Here is a 14866-nt window from a genome sequence, read left to right as displayed (position 1 = left end):
AAAATTTCTTTACTATTGCACGCGCAGCTTCAACAGGGAATTACGTTTCTGGTTATGGTGAATGCTAGAAATTATTGTAATTTTTTATAAACATGAAATTTAGTTCTTCCATGTCCCAAAACTTTCATGCTGGACATCATTCATGAATATAGTCTGACTGGCTATGGGTAATCAAAGCTTCTCCGGATATTTTCTCTAATTTGTTTTCCCTAAAGACAAATGATGAGTCAAACAATTATTTTTCTTTCTCTCTCACTGGTCTATGCTCTATTTTCTGATTACGTATGATCTATTTAAAAAATCTAAATCAAAAGGGTAGCATCCACTAAGCTTTAGAGGGCTTCCTTTTTTTTTTTTTTTACTTTCTTTCCCTAAGGGACAGCTGTCCTATGTACTCACCCAGAACTGGGCTCATGCTGGGTGCTGCCTCTATCCCTGTCTGGTTCAAAGCTAGTTGAGGCCTCAGTTTGGGTGGTGAGCTCGGTGACTATCTAGTTTACCTTATCGAGGAGCCTTGATCATTTAAATTGTTCTACAAATAATATTATTGCTCTTTGAAGTGCTTTCACTTTCTCTTTCAACTTCTGAATCCCTAAAAAATTTCCCAGTAAAATGCACATGTTCTCACTGACAGTACGCCTTTTACTTCGTTATCTTGTATAAACCTCATCTGAAGTAATTTATGCATCCTTGCTGGACAAGGTCAATGGATTGAACACCACTGGCGTAATAACCAGAGACCTTGGCAGGGAAACAAATTACATCCACCTGGAACTGAACTGACACATGCAAACCTGTAGTCTTTCTCCACCAAAATAAATTTCTCCTGTGGTGTTTTGATTTCTAGAGCAGAAGTCCTTATTCAGCAAAAAAATGTACTGATGTTACTGAAAATATTTTCTGAACTGAGTCTTTAGGCTGAGCTTTCAAATGATGTATCTTCCCGGGTTCCAACTGAATTATGGTTTTGCTTACTGAGGGCAAAGTAGAAAGTTTAGGTCCAAGCAGAAAAATTTTATCCAGAAGTAAGTTTATTCAGTTTGATTTTTGGATGCTTATCTTTTTTTCTTGTGGAACTAACTACTGGGTCTCAAAGAAATTAAAGACCAAGGAGTCTTTCTGTCAGGATTGCTTCTTTTGTGAACTAAATAAACCTCACCCACCTGCAAAATCTGTCTGGAAGTTTTCTTGCAGAAATATTTTAATAAATAATACTTTCTGACTGTTTTATTATTTAGGTGGTGGCCAAAGTCTAGCAAAAAAAGTAAATTGTTAGATAGAGGTACTTTCTCCTTCACTGAAAACACTGAGTTCAAATTCATCATCTGGAGGGTCGTAGCTCAAAAGGTTTGAAGAGGGGCATGGCAAACGACTGTTCCTGTGTTTCGTCTCCTGAGGTAAGGAGGAGGAACATTATATTTCATGCTGCTGGTGAAAATTGCCTCGTCCGATAGAGCAGGGCTCTCATTGTACTGACTCGTGATTGACACCACAGCACCTGTGGGCATTAACAGATGATAAAAGAGCAAGTCCAAAATGAAAGATGATCTTGACATGTTCAACTTATGGGTTTCTTGGTGGGGTGCAGCTCTTGCCTCTCCCCGTGTAACACACAGGCTTGGCTTCGCTTTTCTCTAAAGCACCCTGCACATGCACATTGCCACACTGGTGAAACAGTACTGATTTCTTCAATTATCATTATTATTAAGAGCCCCAAAAAAACGACACAAGGGTAATACAGAACATCACCTCCCAACTTAGTTCTGCTATAAACTGAAGCATTTTCCCCCCAGAGCTAACACTTCAGTACAGGTTTCTTTCTAATATTTAAAATGCTTTTAGAGTCATTTTCATATTTCATTTGGTGCAAAATATAGATGAATCATGTTATTGCATGATTAACAGCTGTTTCTTTAAATACTATCATGCGCTTCCCATTAAACAGATTTTTAATAAGCACAATAGCTTTTTCTATGGCTGGGGTTTAGGACTGACAGTAGCTGGGTTCCTGCCATCATGACCCCTTCTAAATCAACAATATGTATCAGCTAGAAACAGAAAATTAGCACACTAGGATTTGCATCTTCTGTGAATAACATCTGCCTTATTATAGGGAACACAACCCCACTCTGCTTGTCCTGACATGCTGTGCTCCTTTGTGTACAGTTCATTTCATGGTGAGTTGAATCAGCACCATTCTCTGGACCACATTATGATATTTATCAGTAAGAAAGCAAATTATTTGAGTTCGACCACTCCAGCGGGTTAGTTCTCAAACTATGCTCATCCATGACAATTAAAATTCAAATAGAACAATAATGTTCTTCCACTCTGAAGCATTTACTCTATCTAAATAATTAATTGAAATGCAGATTCCATTCTACAATGGCTGTCATCAGTCTTTATATCTTGGTATTTTTACAAATGGTATTTTTGAGAAATGGTTTCCAAATGGAAAGTCACTAGGATTCTTCTTCATACAATCAATATGCATTATGTATGAGTAAATGGAGAGTGAATACCTTTTAAAAACTCTCCAGACTTTACTCTCCTTTGCACTCCTCCTAAACAGAAGAGGAGCAGCTCAGTCTACATAATGAACTTTTACAATCTATGTTTTCTAGGAGCTAATTTGTTAGCAATGCAATGCAATGTAATTTAACCTCAGCAGCCTCAAGGCTGGATCCAGGGATAATGTTGCCTATCTCTATGGCCTTTCTCCACACATCCATTTTACACCTTAAAATCCACCCAAAGAGGCCACCACCTTTCTCTTGGCAGCAGGAACTTACTTGCTCCAGTAGCCACGCACACAGCTTCTTTGATGTGTCCTCGCTGTCTGTGCACTTGAGGGAAGCAGGTCTGGTGGCCCTGTGAGGATGACTTCCCTCCAGGCAGCAACATCAGCCAGGTTTGCAATATCACAGAGGAAGCCAAGGCAGCTGCTGCTGTTGACTGGACAGAAGTAGGGGGTCATGGTGAGCAAGAAGCAGTACTGATAACAGCAGCTATCTGTGCAGATGTGCAGGAGGCCATAGGACTGATGAGATGGGGATGGGCTTTCCTGTGGGCTGAATCCAACCTGCCAGGCACCCTCTGGATTATACTTCATGAATCTATCCTGTATACACCTCATAGTCTCCAAATGGAGATTATGTTTTACGTAGTGCCCTAGGTTGTTTCACAGTCTTGATGCCTTGAACAGTAACATGGTCCTTGTGTCTGGTGGTTAGAAGGGGAAAGTCTATCAAAAGTCCTAAGTCATCTTCATATTGAAAGGAATTAATCTCCACCTAAGGGCATTGGAAAATATTATAGGCTCCCAGCCTCCTAACAACCTGAGTCAATACAGATGCTCTGCAGAGTGCAGAGTGGGTGGCACTGCCAGTTTGGCTCCAGAAGTGATACCCAGGAGACATCTGCACTGTCTATGCCAGGCTCACCTTGCTTGTGCTCAGAGATAGCTTGCACAAGGGCAGTCTTGTTAGTATTGTTAGCCTGCAAACAGAACCTAAAGCAAAGCAAAGCAAAACCTAAAGTCCATCAAGGAGAAAGAAGGTATTACAAAGAGACAATGGCCCAGCTGATATTACTTGCAAGGAAATCCTTTCAAATTTAGCACTCACTTCATTGCTACATTTACTGTTTGTATTTAAACCTTTACTAATAAGGGTAAGGGAGGTATACAAACAAAAAAATGAAACCTCTGAGAGGCCCTACTAACAGCTTTGTGTGTTCCTGTGTAGCAAAAGGCATGAGAGAGAAGGCATAAGATTTGTTAATGGCACAGTTAACCACTAACGTGTAATAAGATTTGTAATGGTGTAATTAACCTTGTAATTAATATGACATTTGAAATGCTTGCAAACTAGGTAACAAGCAGCTTACAAGCAGGTTTTGGTATTGAATGTCCTTGTAGTCAAATCATGTTTTTTAAGATACTTTGGAAAACTATTGTTTGACCTCTCTCTCATGGATGATACTGCATTAGTGGAGTAATGTAAATCAGTGCTAACAAGTATTCCATATTCTGAAATAGATCTAATGTCCAATAATTTCTTACAAGAATGCATGTACGTTGGATAAATTAAGGATAGCCACATGCTTTGAGATATAATTACAGGAGCTGAAATCACTACTCTAGATCAAGTGCTTTATTCTGAACAAGCCAATGAGATAATATGAAAATGACGTTTAGTTTTATTTTATTAAAGGACTTGTTTGATTCTAGTAACATGTAGATTTTATTATGTATCAGATTGTTTCTACTTCTACTTCTACTAAAGTATTTGCTTTCATAATTTTCATGTAATCGTTTTGTAGCTTGAGGATTTTATCTGCATAGTCATTAACTAATAATCATAGAAATTTAGGGTGCCTAGTAGACCAAAATTACTGGAATGTGCTGAGTCCATTAAGTATCTCATGCTGGACATGCAAAACTGTTTAGATCACCATTTCTCATCACTAGAAAGTCCTTTCACTGCACACACATATAGATGTATATTGTGTATATGTGCATAAACTGAAGTTGGTAAGGTTTCTATTTCTATTTACATGAAAGCAAATAAGCAGTTACTTTGTGTCATGCTGAAAGAAGTCTGCATTTCATCTTGATGAATTATGTGACAAAAAGGCCAGTTTCTACAAAATATTATAGTATGCATGAAAAACACAGTTAATCAAAAACAGCAGTAAATTAATTTAAACAAGCCTTATATAAGTAAATTAAGGTGGGCTTGATTGTACCTGTTCTTTTCTTTTCCTGAAGTTTTAATACTAAATTCTTGAACTTCTAGTTTCCATAGCAATGTGTTTATGGTGCTCCCTGAAAGCAAGAAGACCATCACTTTCTTTCAGTGAAAAAAATTCCAAGGAAAGAAGAACAGATGGGGGAAAACAGAAGCATCTTAAAACTGCTTTTGTTACTTAGGGATGGATGAACTTCAAAAGTGCAAGGGACTTGGTTTAAATAAGCGCCTAAATAGCTGAAGTTTCATTTGTGTCTTATTCACATTTACGCAGTTCTCAGATGGTCATGTCAACCCAGGTTTCCATCCTTTCTTTTCAACAGCATCCTCACAAGTGTGGGTTCACTTCCCAGCTCTGTCTCCCTGTTGCAGGTCAAGGGAAATGATTATTCCCCTCCACTCAGCGCTTGGGAAGCTACTTGTACTGAAATACATTTGGAGTATTTGTCTGATTGACAAAGCAGAGCAAATTCAGCAGAGGGTTGCTGAGGGGTCTCAGGAGCTGGAGTAAATGAGGTGTGAGGAGATGACAACCCTGGATTTGTCCTTCCAGAAGAAGGGAGTGGTGGAACCCTGAAATATGTGTGCAGAGAGTCTGCGCAATTTTCATCCTTGGAGACTTTTGAAACTCAAGGAGCCAAGGCTCTGGGAATCTGGAGCCAAATTTAAAGTGAGCTCCGCTTTGAGCAGGAGGTTTGACCTGATAAACAATCCAGGTCCTTTCCGACTCAAACTCCTCTGCAACTCTGTAGTTTTATTCCTGACACTCAGAGCTGCAGTTCAACAGATACCTCCTCTTTTTTCAGCTTCCTGCCACAAGACACGGTAAAGAAAGCTTGCGAATGGAAAGCTGAGTCAAGGCAACCCTCAATGTCAAGTTTGCCAGTGTCTTGCTCAGAAGGATTAGGTTTTTTTTTTTTTTTTTTTTTTTTTTTCACTCTTGACTTCATCACAGATAAACAGTCCTTGCAATAGGCGAGTTCTCCAGGTTATTTTCGTCTCCTACAGGAAACAGATTATCCCAGGTGATAATGTGTCAAATACTATTATCTGGCTGTGGTACAGAACCACCAGTGACCTCCAGCTAACGTTAGTTAGCTCTGAAGATCTCATTGTGAAATCTAGGATGCCTCCTAGTCCGCTCTTTCAGTCATGCCCAAATGAGACTAACCTCCTCAAGGAAGAGGCTTTCCCCTCATATTCCTTGTGTCTGAGTACAAGATTAGGATGTTTAAATGAATAGCTTTAATAAGAAGGTGTGAACCTGCATCACTGAACTGAAACGATTACTCTCAATGCAGGTGTTGGATCATCAGGCTGTTATAGACATCATAGCACTGAGTATAATGTGCATGTACACATTGCCCACAGGTGGAAAAGAAAACATTTTGCATTTCAAAGTGCAGGAAGCAGAGTGCCTACCGTATTCTGAATAGAGCTGAAAGACACTTGTCTTATGGAAGGTAGGATAGAAAAGGAAACAGAGGATCTAAAATACATTTTTTGATTTTTTTAATTAGCATATTTACAATATTGCTATCTTAGCTGGTAGGCACTGTAATGGCCATAATCTTTTTATCCCTCAGCCTTTGCATGACTGACTTATGAACAAATAAATATCCCAAATCAGGGAATCCTGGTGTCATTGTGCTATAAATACTATCAAACTACACTTTTGCCTGGGAATCATGAGGCTCTGGCTTTCAAGTGTGGAATAAGGTAAGATGACCTAGATTAGCTTTTCATTTTGGGATTTCTTCATACCTCAAAGTGAAAGAGAAACTGTGCAGAGTCTTGCACAAACTTTAGAAAATGATGGGATTTTAAGTTTTTTTCACCCTTGAGATTAGAAAGAGGCCCATGAGGCTCCATAGCAAGGAAGATAACAGATAAAGAGTAGCTTTGCAAAGTGAGAACCAGTTTTCTTGAAGGAGTTGAACCAGTCATATGCATTTTGTGATGAATTACAACCCTTTGGTAGTGACAGGGAGCCTGCAGAATATTAATAATGAATTGAGTGTAGGAAAAAAATGAGCTGTTCAGCACAAAAATACTGTATCTAAACAAATTGAAGCGTGATGGCCACACTCAACTTGCAACTGAAATGCAAATGAATCGGTAGAGTTGCTTGGATAAGACGAACTTTGTGATACCGGGTACTCTCTTACTTCTTAAGTCGTCCCATTGGTTTCACTGGGATAGCTCTGGATGTGAGTGCCACCACAGACTGTCAGAGTCTGGCCCCTTTGGAGAGAAATTTGGAAATTACTCAAATGGATGGAGAAAAAAGTCATGTTTACAAGTCTTTGAAAATGGGTGAGAAGTGTTCAGGCTCACCCCATAAGGAATTACATCAGCAATTCTGTGCATAAGCATCACAAACTTAATGTGAATAACAACAAAAGCTGGTAAATGTTTAACAATGAATGCTAGTATCTTAGACTAAGTGTGTGATTACATGAGGACTCATTGTTGCTTTTCCTGAATAGAAAATGTTACATGGAGCTAAAAGGAAACATTCACATTACAGATGGCCAAGACAAGAGTTCCAGGATATTCCCACTGTGTTGAGATGAAACTGTCTTGAGAAACCGGGGAGTCTATAAGGGATGATTAATAAATGGTCTCCCTCCTTATCTGAGGATAAGGACTCTACTTACACATGGGATTTCCAGCACCAAGAAGAGTGCTGGTTCCAGGTACTGAAATAACCTGTCTGCTCTTGAGTTCTGAGGGCTTGCCTGATATCTAAGGAGCACAGAGGGAAAAGGGCAGGTACTAAGAAGAGAGGGAGAAAAGATGCCTGAGGCATGATGACCATGATCACTCAGGTGAAGGTGCTTGCCTGGAGAAAATGCTAGAAGGGTTGGATTTAATCTAACTTTAGCATACCATGCTGAGTAGGAGCATAAGATGCATATACCTCATGCCCTACACTATTCCAAGTAAAACAAGATAATATCTTGTTTTGCTATCATGGCATACAGCATCCTGAATCCCACGCCTTCTAAGTCTTTACAAAGTATCAAACTGTGGTGTTGTCAATAATAAAATAATAATCCAGACAATAATTATATTTTGTCTACTTTACAATGACATTGGAAACACTGACAGTAATCATTAGGAAAAAAAAACATGTAGAGTTGAATGCAAAATGAAAATTTAGTTACTTATCTCTGCACCTGTGTCTCAGATCCTATGAGCATTAAGTTGAAAACATTCTGTTCAGTCATTATGATGTTTATGTAAGGATGAAATTATCTTGAACAATTTCTCTAATGTATTACCTTAAAAAGTACTTTGTTCAACGTCAACATAAACTACGAACTGCTTGAACCATGGAAAATCCTATTTGTCCCGACTGCAAACACTGAGGCGTACATTTAAGTTTAACCTTGAGGCCTGGTAACATCACTTATATTTGTCATATAAAATGGTGTTTTTCTGAATTTGAGGATGATTCAGGGTATTTTTCATGCCCTTCACAGTAACGGCAGTTACCAATCATGGCTGTGCCAACCTGCTGCTTTCCTCTCCTCCCACCACTACCTGGAATACTCTTAAAGACCTGTGAAGTGATGGGAGGTTTTGTTCATGGGCCTTAAAGTTGCTGCATGGAGCTGGATTGGTTGTTTTGACATAGTCTTTGCATAGGATTCTCTACCGAAACCCAGAAAGCTGACTTTGAAGTCTCATTTCATGTAAAGAAGGGCAAACGGGCACAACTTTTTCTTCAAAAACAAAGGACTCTCCACTTTTTCCAGTGAAGTTCCTGAACACCCTCCTTTGCTACGCTATGAGCCTTGACAGAGTGAAATACGAATTGGCTGCTGCAAATCAGAGCTGTGCTAGTCAGAGTCCTCCAGCACAGATGACTCTTCTGGTCTGTATTTTCCCTTGAATACAAGAAGGACATTGGCACACTATTTAGAAAGGTCTTTGTTGTAGTTTGGCTTTGTTTGTCCTTAGGATCCTTCTAATTTATGTGTTTGTTTATTTTAGGAGGTTGTGATTCTCAAACACGAGTTATGGAAACACTTTTCCCATTTATCAGCTTTGTGTAACCATTTTTAAAACTGCTCTGTTCACTGTATCTGTTGCAGTGAACTACTTTCCTCAATTATTAATTTCTGCCATCAATCATACTTTATCTTTTCTGCAGCTGAAGAAATATCTTGTCACTTCTTGTATGGCATAGTGCACCAATTAAATTTGATTTATACTGTTGTATATCACATTCAGTTAACTTTAATACAGAGGGTATAATTTTTACTCCTCCAAACCTTAGGAATAAAGTCCGTTACATTTTCATTGGTAAACGATAGGGTAAGCAGAGCCTCTACAATGTTAGGCACAAAGAAAACAAACTGTGTGTTTGTTCTCATTGGTTCATGATAGCCTAGATACTGAAGCTCAGAGATACTTTTTTGGTAGTTCTGATGACATTTTAAGATTACTACACATTATATTTTTAAAATGCAATGGATTTATAATTCATCACAAAGAGTATACTAGAATAAAGTAAAACTATTTAGGGAAAGGCATTTAAACCCACTAACAATATACTAGGTATTTTGACTGGCAAACATTTTTTATTTTAGGGTTTAGCTTAGCTTTTACTGCATTCCTTTTATCCTTTCTCTCCTCAGCTCCTAAAATGGAATCTCCATTTTATATTTTTGTGTTACCTTCCTCCTGAGATTTTCCACTGAGGGAACACTTAACTTCTGTTGAATCTATGGCTGGGCACAATGAGGAATTGTTATGAATATCAGTCTCATGCTGTGATTTCTGTGCTGTGATCACAGCTCTACTGCTGTGATTTCTTTCAGTTTCTCTGGCTCCTCAACTCTTGGAGGTGAGATTGGAAAACAAAATATGATTATAAAGAGAAAAACAAGAAAATAGCTCAATGGTATATGCTGTTGGGAAAGCAAATGGCTAAAATAGTTTGTGAAAAAAAATGGCTAAAATAGAATTTAATGAGGAATATACAACAAGAATTGTACATCTGAGATGAGGACTGTGGCAAAGCTCAAGTTTTTTTTGTCAGTATATTGCTAACTGATGTAAAAGAAAAGCAGAACAGGAGCTATCGCTCACTCTCACAGACTTCTGTGCATACTGGGCTTGTGCTTTGAGACAGGGATGAGGCAGAGATGAGTCTGGCCCTAGGCAAATATCTTGAGGTTCGTTCCTTCTGACTAGACTGCTTTCTCCAAAGCAAGAAACTGAAGTTTGAAGCCCTCCTCAGCTACTACAGAAGCATATTAAAGAAGAAACACCATTTCTTCTGTCTATATTTTAACAGTAAGTGTGAACTTTGGCCACGTTAGATGTGGGCAACCTGTAAGGCAGTTTTCTGAAGGGCCCTGTCTGTGCTTTGAAGACAAAGGGGAGGCTCACACTGAGTGTGGCTTTTGCAAGTGTCGGGTGATCAAGGTCACTGCCTGCTGGTGCACAGTTACATAGGCAGAAACCCCCCGCTGGTGCCTCAGTCCTCTGGGCGATTGATCCAGCACCCAGAATCGTGGTAGGTCCATGGAGGGATACACCAGGTGAGGTTCATTCATAACAGCTAGCAGCTCCTTGCTGCTCACACAGTCCTTCAGGACTCGGCTCACAGGCCCTGGGGAGCAGGTCCTGCTGGATCTTCTCAGAAGACCTAAGTTGCGACACTACCACAGTATCTAGGTATGCATCCTCATGTGTAAAGCCATTTAAGAGTTAGTACTTATTCCTTGGAATAAATGTATTATTCAAAGCTGCCTATTAATTACTGCAGTTAGGGTTTTGTTTTTATCTGTCATTATAGTATTTGTATATCATTAGGAAATTCTCTGCATAATGATGCCTACAGAGGAATTATTCATGAAATAGGAAGATTAAATGGTGAAGAATCAATCTATTAAAGTCAAATGAAGGAAACTTACAGGAGGTAATGGAATTCATGAATAGGGAAAAAAAGAAACAGTTTTACATGGCAAAAGGGGTCACAGAACATTGACTCCTCTCTGAAACTTCCCCACTCTCTCCTCTTCCTCAAAAAAAAAAAAAAAAAAAAGAGAGAGAGAGAGAAGAATGTCTAAGATTATAAACCAACTGGTAGAAATTCAATCCTTTAAGATGCCACTAGAGGAGTAAAGAAAACAGCACTATTACATGAACACTTGCTGGTACTTTTGCAGGGGGTCTGCAAACAGTAATCCTGCTGCTCAGGATATAGACTCTCAGGCAGGTAAAACCAACGGAGCGATGTGTGGGGTGGACTGAAGAAGGTATCACACGGTTAAATGCTACTGTGAAAAGCAGATAACACCACGATCTACTTAAAAATCAAATCCCCCCAGTGAAAAGATGTGATAAAAATGAGTAAACAAAAACAAGAGAGGATTTTAAACAAAGAGTACCATGGCTAGGTTAAACAACATATGGCGTGTTTCAGGCAGTTGCTTATTGAAGCAGAGGTAAAATAGGGTGATGGATCATATAGATATGAAAAGAATTGCAACAGTGGAAAATTACAAGTAAAATTAAATAGTGCAGTGAGAGGTTTAAATGTTCCTGTTATAAACTAACTATCTCAAAATACATCTTAAACCAAATTAATATTTTTGTTACTTCTATCTAACAGATGGTATGAGATAAAAATAATGTAGTCATTTCACTAACACACAATCCAGTCAAATGCGATTGGCAATAACTGCATTTTAAAATTATTTTTTCAAAGAGAAATATCAACTTTTACAGAGGATCTCATGAGCATTAATAACCCCTAGGGAAAGCTGGAGTAGGGTTTGTGCTCAGTGAACCTGAGAAAACTGTACTACCAATATTCCATGATGTAGGACAGCAAGGACTCAGGAAGTTTTTGGGACGGGGGACTTTGAACCTGAAGTGTGCATTAAGAGGAACATGTAGAAGCACCTAGGAGAGTTTGGAAGAACATCAATATTCACTGTGCAAGTGGTTAATATACAGCTGAACTCACAAGCAGACGTAAACAGTACGTGTTACTGAGCATTCAGCGCTTGGAAATTCAAACTGGAGAGGAACAACAGTATATCCTATTGATTCCTCCCAGGCTTTGAATTAATTAGAAGAATTACATGGCATTTTAAAATTCAAGATGTAACTCCATTACTTAATATTAGAACACTGGGTATTATCTGTCAACAGATTTGGTAATCGGGAATGAACCTGTCATTCATAGGTGCTTGGTTAACAGTTTGAATATTTTTTGCCTACAGAATTTTATAAACTGTTTCTATAATCTTTTCAAACCTCTCGAAAAACAGGTAATTCATTCTGGCCTTTAGAGCATGCAGCTGTATTGGAGGAAGAAATGTCCTTAGCCTTATGTGGAGCAAGATGTATGTGTGTGAAACCACTCTCTTGAAACAAATAACCCTTACACATTTGAGTTTCCAACTTCTGCTAAACAGCTATCATTTCTCAAGAGGTTGGAAAACTTTTGCTTACTACTACTGTGTGTGCTACTGTTTATAGTCTGCATTTATAGCAATACAGGTTTTGTAGCTCTCTGCTTCCACAGGTTTCTTAAAATTTTCAGCTCTCAGGAACAATGTTTAGACAACTCTTGACAGTCAACAGCTTGTTCAAGTTGCAGATATAATTGACTGTAGAAAAATAACCTGTATGTTCACCATCTTCCCCCAGGTAAATTTGTCCATTTCCAGTAATTGTGAATATAAATTTATCCATGGAAGCTATGATTATCCAGAAAAGAGAAAAATTCCAGTCCAGAAAATCCTCAATAGACTAGAGTGAACCTCAGCTAGAGTGAGCCATGTCAGTCTGATGAGGTTTTATTATAGTAACGTTGTGAGAAATATGTATAGAGAAAATATAAAAAATTTAGCAGAGAACAATATTTAATGATAAAAATACATATGTCTGATAGAACTCTTTCAGGCAGTCATTCCAAATCTCACATAAATAGTCATTATCACTATATAATCCCCTTTGATGCAAGTTATAGAACATAGTAATTACATTTTTTTTTTCTCACTGAGCACTGTGCTTTTTACAAGTATGGTATTTTTACCATTCATTTGCTCTGGCATAAAAATAAAGAAGTGCCTGGACTCCAATACTTCAGGTTCTTTCAAATAAGTTCTGTTTTATAAAATCAATAAGAAAAATGTTTGTAACTTAGCAAAATACTTCTCTTTTATGTTTTTTATGAGAAGTTTCACTGTCTTATTTATGTTATTCATAAATCCCTTTTCTGTACTAAGGTAGTACCTCATGCAGGCATAGATTAGTGTTAAATCGAATGTTTTTGATATTTCCTAAGATGTAGTTCTTCAGAGCTTTTGTTCCCTAAATTTTATTCTTGCATTTTCATACAACTTTACCATTACTCATTGATAATTCTAATGTTATAATACTTCCTGACAAAATACTCCTTATTTTCCATTGTATTCCTACTTTTTTCTAAGTACTTGAATGAGTGGATTGACTTTCCTGCTGTGCTGCTCCCCAGGTCCACAGAAATCCTATGATCTCCTTCATGCACCCACCCAGTTCAAGGAGCTCTGTACCAACTTTCAGGGGTCATTTTTTAAATGATGACCTCATTTTTCACTGTCTATATCTACCATTAAAAAATAAGGAATGTATTCTTACCGGCAAAGCTGCAAGCAGCATGGAGCTGCAGTGTGTTCCAGGAAAAGGCAACCTGAGGATGCAAAACACTGTCTGAGGAATGTGTTTTGTTTTCCAACGTTAATTAGAAAGATCCCTTGACATCTCCTGATGTTTTTTAACACCTGAGGGGATCCAGAGGGACAAATACCAGCAGTCATCTCCAAAGGGATTTGTATGAGCAGACCTTAGAGGCAACCCGAGGTAGAGTTTGTGTGCAACATTCCCTGCTTCACTATCCCAAATCTTTTATCATTATTTTCAGGGGGGTGGGGGGAGGGGAGGGCAATGAAGCCCTGTCAGTTAAATGAATCCTTGAAAGAAGTCCTTGTAATCCTTCATCCTCATTCTTGCTGGAGACATGCTAAGGTAACTCCTGGGATGATGTTTTTTTTAAATGGAAATGCCACACAGTTATTTCCATTTTATAATCAAATGGAGGCAACTCTGTTTATTCTCCTTCTGTTTGAATCTTTGTGCTGGCTTTTGTATAGCTGAGAAAATATAGTAAAGAATAATTGTCGGTCTTCTTCAAGGTAGGCTTGTATTTTTATTTCCTTACTGGACAAAAAGGAGATTTCTCTCTTCACTCCATATTCACATGTAGCTTTTTTAAAGCTCAGGAGAGGAAATACATGTGCATGAAAAGAAATTCTTCAACATGAACATATAAGAAACATTCATAGAATAGAATCATAGAATCATTATGGTTGAAAAAGATCATCAAGTCCAACTGCAAACCCTTCAACACCATGCCTACTAAACCATGTCCTTAAATGCCTCATCTACACATTTCTTGAACACCGCCAGGGATGGGCACTCCACCACTTCCCTGGGCAGCCTTTTCCAAAGCTTCACACTCTTTGCATGCAGAAATCCTTCCTAATGTCTAACCTCCACTGGCACAACAAAAGGACATTTCCTCTTGTTCTATCTGTAGTTATTCTGGAGAAGAGAATGATCCTGCCTCACTACAACCTCCTTTCAGGTAGTTGTAGAGAACAATAAGGTCTCCCCTGAGTCTCATCTTCTCCAGGCTAAATAACCACAGCTCCCTCAGCTGTTATTCATAAGGTCTGTCCTTCTTGCAGTGAGGGGCCCAAACTGAGCCCAGTGTTTGAGGTGCAGCCTCAGCAGTACTGAGTACAGGGGGAGGATCACTTCTCTGGTCCTGCTGGCTACACTGTTCCTGATACATGCCGTTGGCCTCTTGGCCACCTGGGCACACTGCTGCCTCATGTTCAGCTGGCTGTTCACCAACACTCCCACTGCAGCGCAGCTCTCCAGCCACTCTGCCCCAAGCCTGTAGCGCAGCATGGGGTTGTTGTGATCGAAGTGCAGGACCTGGCATTTGGCCTTGTCGAACCTCCTACGGTTGGTCTCAGCCCATCGATCCAGCCTGTCCAGACTCCTCTGTCGAGCTTTCCTACCCTCAGGCAGAGCAA

Source organism: Tinamus guttatus, unplaced genomic scaffold (genome assembly GCF_059628265.1).
Source record: "Tinamus guttatus ecotype Peru unplaced genomic scaffold, ASM5962826v1 Tinamus_guttatus_pri_ptg000052l, whole genome shotgun sequence".
NCBI lineage: Eukaryota > Metazoa > Chordata > Aves > Tinamiformes > Tinamidae > Tinamus > Tinamus guttatus.
This window is presented reverse-complemented; position numbering follows the sequence as displayed.